This window comes from Dromaius novaehollandiae, chromosome 8 (genome assembly GCF_036370855.1).
Source record: "Dromaius novaehollandiae isolate bDroNov1 chromosome 8, bDroNov1.hap1, whole genome shotgun sequence".
Lineage (NCBI taxonomy): Eukaryota > Metazoa > Chordata > Aves > Casuariiformes > Dromaiidae > Dromaius > Dromaius novaehollandiae.
The window spans coordinates 25,786,562-25,792,638 of NC_088105.1; the positions used below are offsets into that span (position 1 = coordinate 25,786,562).

Consider the following 6,077-nt stretch of genomic DNA (forward strand, 5'->3'; position numbering starts at 1 on the left):
ACTAGGTAAAACCTTTAATTCTTCTCTTCTGATACTTGTATAATTCTCTTTATATTCAAGAAATGACGCTGCAGTAAATTTTCTCATGGAAACAGAACATTCATACTCATGTGCTGCTACTGGTAGCAGCTTCATTCCTAATAATTACTAGTTCTATGCTGCTCCATAGGAGTGAAAAATGAATGGTAAACACATGTGAAAGAGTCAGGGTATATTTCTATTGACATTTATTTTTTTAAAGTATGTAGTCTTCATAATCTGAAACTGGAGCCAAGAAGAGAAATTTCAGCTCTTGGCTGTAGAATGGACTCCCTTGAAAATACCCTTAATACTCTGGTGCCTCAGTTCCAATATGCTTAAAATTATCTTAACACTCTTACTCCTTCTTTATCTGATAACCCATCAGAGTCTGTGGTTCTGTATGTTATTTTGGGAGCTGGACAAGGAGGAGAAGGCAAATAAATTAGTGAAAAGTCAGGTATTTCTTTGACACAACTTGTTCATTTGCTGACAATACATGAAGTCTTGTTTTTGTGACCACAGGAAGAGTCAGATAAATCGGCTTGTTTCTGTGGGTACCACACCTATGCTCTTCATACACCACTTTCCCCTGAATTGCTACTTTGCTGCTTTTTGCAGGCTGTGCGGGAGCTTCTCTTTGTTTCCCTGATGCTGCTTTTTGCTCTTCCTCTTTACAAACACATGCTTTCCCAAAACACTATCAAGTAAAGTGGTTTCTTTGAGACAAAGATCCTCATCCCAAATTACAAGAATTTCCGAGCAGCCTTAGCGTTTGATAATGGCATTTGCTTAACTATCTCAGCAGCTATCCTAATGGAGGACAGCAGTTAAATGTGCCAGATTCAGTGACACTTAGCCTAGCCTACAGTGATATTTCATGAGTGTCAAGAGGTTGAAAAAATGTTTGTAAAGCTTTTTCAGATAGAGATTGAAGCAGAAATGCAAAATATTGCACATATCCTCTGAGGATGCTGTATGTGTAGGACAGGAACGGGCGGGAAGAACAACAACTGTTTCATGGCACAAGTTGCTATAGCTACTAGGATCAAGATTTTTCATGAAATATCTCTGTGTCATTGAAACCCTTCAATACAGTTGGATTCAATGGCATTGTGCTGCTCCCTACCTCATGGGAATAGTCCCTTGAACTAGAAATAGTCTGAAAGATTTCAGAAGTGAGCCAGAGTAGCTGCAGGTATTGTAGTCAGCTGATGTTTTATCCTCCTCCAAAGGACTTTGGGATAAATCCAATAAAAGACTTTGGTGACTGCAAGCAAGGTGGTACCTCAGCTAATCTGGTGCCTGCTTCCCAGAATGGAAAACAAGTCAGGTGCCCATTTACATGTATGAAGATAGTTAGATGAGGTGGATATCTGCTACATTTGTTTATAGATTTACCTGAAGTGTCACTGAATAGAAACTAGCAGTAATGCTGCAGAGACAGAAATTCGAGAATGTAGTTATATGAGAGGGATGAGCACCTCATTGCCACCAAAACCGAGAGGTCCTATTCCTCTCCCTACATTTCTTTTCACTTTCTCCTCCCTCTGGATTCTCTTGTACTGGCTCTAGCATATATTGGAACCTCCATCAGCCAATTCACTTGCTAAGCTTTTGGAAAACTAGCCCCCCACCCCCCAAAATAGAATTTTTCTGCAGAATTAGTGAGCTGTACTGATTTGGCTTAGGATCCAAGGAAAACCAGGGCTAGTGCAAAAGCACAACAGTGTAGGCAAGTTTGGGGAGAGGGTATCTTGCCACTCACCCAGAGGTGCTCTTGTTCAGCACAGCAGGTTGTTGTTTCTTTGCTGCAGAGTTGGCATCACTCTTGTGTTCTGTCTCCTTGGCACCCTGATGCTGAGTTTGCTTTCTGCACGGTGGCCCTGCCTCAGCACAAGGACGCTCTGATCAGGCAGCAACACCATTTCATCCCGTGGATATTTTTGTGAATGTTGGTGTGTGCTAAGTTGGTCAAACCCCTGGGGAGAGAGGTTAGGCACCTTTTTATCTACTTTTTATAATCTAACAGAGATTAGCCTGAAATCTTGCAGTCCACGCGCAGGAGCGGAAGGAAATTTCAGATAAAATTTGAATGACTTTCAGATACTGGGCCAAGTGACTGTCACATAGTGGGGCAGGAAGAGAGAGGAGGGACTGGATCACACAGGTGGACGTAAGTGTGTAAAACCCACCTAAATCCTGCTGTGGATGTCTGCATCCTTGGAGATGGCTGCGAGCACTCTGCCTCCAGTGAGTCCTGCACAGGCAGATTTATCTGCTAAAGCTTGTTGCATGACTGGAGCTTTTAATATGTAAGATAGCACCAAGAACAGAACTTAATACACTTACCAGTGCATAGCAAAACCCATAGGGTGGCTGATGAGGTTATTTCTATGCATCTCCATAAAAAAGACATAAAAGCCCTATGAGTTTGGCTTTGTTGAGACGTACAGTTCTTATATTAAGAGACAAAAAAGGAGTTGCAGACTGCCACTAGCCTGTTGCATAACAGGATCAGACATTTTAATGAGCTTCTGCTAGTCCATGGTTCATCAGCTCTGCTGATTCATAATGAAGCAGGACACTGCTATAGAAACCACCCCAGCAAACAGCATTTTTGAATGTACTTAAGAAAATGAGTTTGAATTGAAATGCAAACAAACTGTGGATCAGTCCATCTCTTTGTGTATTGTAGGACCATCTTTGCCCCCTTGTCCATGTTACAGTTTAATCCAGCTTGGATTTAAGTTTGTAGAGGTACTTTTTGTATTCCACTTCCCAAAGCAACCAGAGTTATAATATAACCCCTGGTTATATTTTTCCCATTATAATTCTTAATCCCACTTTTTAGCAAAGGATTGCAAATAAGAAAAGATAAACACATTTTCTGAACTTCTCTAATAATTTATTGTATAAACTATGTTTATAAAAGAAATGGGAATTCATAAAAATGAATTTTAAGGATAATGGTCTATATCACAGAGAGGAAAAGCTACGAGATTAAAAAAGGGCTTTTTTAAACAGCTAAATTATAAAGTAAAATAAAATGAGTCTGCAAATAATTCCATTTATTTCCTTGTGTTTGTTCACGCAATCACAAGTAAATAAATTGCAAGTATGGAAAAAAGCTCTTTAAGGAGTTGTTTCTCTTACTCTTAAAACTTGGGTTACTGTCAAAAACCTGGAATCCATTCTGGGATATGAACGATAAAGTTACTCAAGAGAGCACAATAAATACCTGATGTTGCCCTCTACTGTATCCTGTGAAAACCAAAATTTCCAATAGGACCACTCTTTTTCCTCAGCAAACTCCTATGTACATCCTATCTTGGTATAAACCAGTTTTAAAAAGTGTATTTTAATTGTTCTCACTGTGGACAGAATTAGTGCCTCATATATAAGTAAGTGTGTTGGGCTACAATTTCTCATAAGGTAGAATTTGCTCCGATTCTCTGATTCTCTTGCCTCATCCCTCAAAGACTTCTTTTCTGGACAGCCCTTTAAAAAAAAAGTTAAAAAAATCAACCCATGATGCACAGCAAAGTGCTTGGGGAGTTCTCTTTTGAATAACATCAACTTCAGGAACTGCTGCTAAGATCAAATGGACAAAGAGAATTCAGCACCACCCACCCCATGTATTATCTATTAAAGCTACAGGAGCTTAATCCTTCCCATGAACAAAGTCTGTTGTTCCACTTGCCATTACCACTAACATTCTGTGTAAGTCTGCTTCATCATAAGAATGCACCTGCCTGTATGAAAGCTACTCTGCAGTATAAAAGTTCAAAGTCTCTACAATCTTCCCAGGTCATAACATACTTCTTTTGCATTGTTAAGAATTATTTCCTATGGCCTAAATAATTCCAAAAAGAATGTGTTATTAAAAACTGCAAAGGTACTAAAGGCCAAAACAATGATCAGTATTTCTGTAAGCTTCAGGAGTGTGCTACCTACACAGCAAGAACCAGCCAGTTTACCAGCCCTATATGATTTCTTGCCATCTCCCTGGAGGAAGTAGCCTTACTTCCAATTCAGATGACAAGTATATTTCATGCTATATATTTCATATATTTCATAGTAGTTAAATTTTGGTGAAAATTTTATAAGGTTGGTTTTGACCCTATGCAGTGTTTTTCCATTCTCAAGATCATCTTTGAAAACAATGAAATGTTGAATGAAAAAGAATCCAGAAGGAGGAGAAATGGTGTACAAGAGCTGTTATGAGGTTTAACGCAGCTATGTTTGTGGCAGGAAATCCTATGGGACGCATGTGCTTCTGGGATTCCTCCCTTGTGCCATGTCACAGAGCATCATCCTGTCCACTTTGGGCACCCTCCGATGAAAAGCTCCTGCACAGCCAATACGCTACATTACCACCTGCTTGCACTGAAAGCAGAAAAATAGTATTTGACAACTTGGGTGAGTAAATTTGAACTTATAGAAATGTACAGAACTATATAATCTATTAAAAAGAGTAATTTATGTCCCAGTTTGTGCTCTCTTTGACGGTAGCTTTCCAGGCCTAACAGCCATTCTGTCTACTGTATATTAAGCTGCCTTTTTTCTGTCAATAATCAATTTGTATTTTTTGATCTAGGCTATAATGCCCTTGCTTTTGACAAGTTGATAAAAAATAATTCTCAATCTCTTCACTTTGCTTTTTTTAGATCTTTGTGATTATTTGCACTGAGTTCTCTGATATAACAGCTAAATTTGAAGAGAATTTTGAACTAATAAAGGTAAGTTTACAGAGAATGGAGCTATTTTTGAAGACTCAAGGTCGCTAGAAATTAAAATGTTTGCTCTTTAAAGATATTATTTTATTCAGTTGAACCTGTTCTGATCATCTTATCTTTAAAAACAAAAACAGAATTAAGGTCATAAAAATAGAATTAAGGTCATAATTTTGAAAATTATTGTTAATTAACCTGGAAAGAAATCAGGATGAAAATTTCGTGTTACAGAGGGCAAAACAGAAATGGATGACATCTTTCTGCTCAAAAATATGAGAACAAAGAGACGTGAGGTGAAATGAGACATCAGCAAACTTATACGAACACCCAAAACTGGGAATTAAATATTACAGGTATACGCATGTGTGACTCGCAGAATTTAATGTGCTTGGTCGGGAAAAGGGTAGGAATCTGGAAAAATCAGCGAGGATGTCACTGAGTCAGTAAAGGCCGTCGTCTCGCGCGCACAGGTAATGAAGGCAGTCACGTCTTGCGTAGCATGACTATTCAACTAGTTTTCCTGAGTTCTGTTGGGTAATTTTATTAAGATTCCCAAGTACGCGGTGAGGTATGCGGGGTGAGGCCGCTGCTGCTCCCCGGGCAGGGAGCCAGCCCGGAGGCTGTGGTGGTGCTGGACACAGGAGCGGACACACACGCGACATCTGCCCCGGGAGAGGTCTCAGTGGCGCCTGGACGGACCTTGCTCTCGGTGCGTGCCGGGAATTCCTGGTGGACGCGGATGGCTTGGGCTGGGAATGCCGTTGCTTCAGGGAGCACTAAACAACGGACAAGATCAACTGTGAAGTTTCCTAACTTCTTTAGGAGTGTATTATCAGGGAAATCTGAGTTGGGACTAGTGTGTAACAGCATGATATAAGGAAGCGCTTCCTATGTTTTTGTGTACAGCTGCTCAAATAGCCGGAATAGTGTGCATAGTGCTGAACAGTATGTGGGAAAGAAAAGCAGCACCATATTCCTATAGTTAAAGCTGGGGGTTAATTTTTACGATAGATGTTTCAGAGCTGGTGCCCATTCCATCCCCTGGTAAAACGAGACGACAGCCCGGGCCCAACACGGGGTGAGCGCCGAAACGCGGGGCCCCGCAGGGCGGCGCCGGCCGGGCTCCCACCCCCGACCAGCGGCCCCTTCCCATCCCTCGCGCGGCCGCCCTCGGCCTCCGCGTCGCACCGCAGCCACCTGCCCTTGGCCGCGCCTGCCAACAGGTGCCGCGGGCGGCGCAGGCTGCGCGGGGCCCCCAGCGCCCTCCCGCCGTGGCTCTGCCCCGCGGCCGCTCGCTCCGGCGGCCCCCGCCATGTCACCGCG

At 41.8% G+C, this 6,077-nt stretch overlaps 1 long non-coding RNA gene across 1 annotated transcript; it reads left to right on the forward strand.

The window, feature by feature from the left end:
- Window positions 1-3,063: 3,063 nt before the first annotated feature.
- On the forward strand, window positions 3,064-5,079 carry LOC135329115 (uncharacterized). Its single transcript, XR_010390332.1, has 3 exons — window positions 3,064-4,440; window positions 4,689-4,760; window positions 4,986-5,079. It is a non-coding gene; the product is annotated as an uncharacterized LOC135329115 (long non-coding RNA).
- Window positions 5,080-6,077: the final 998 nt, after the last annotated feature.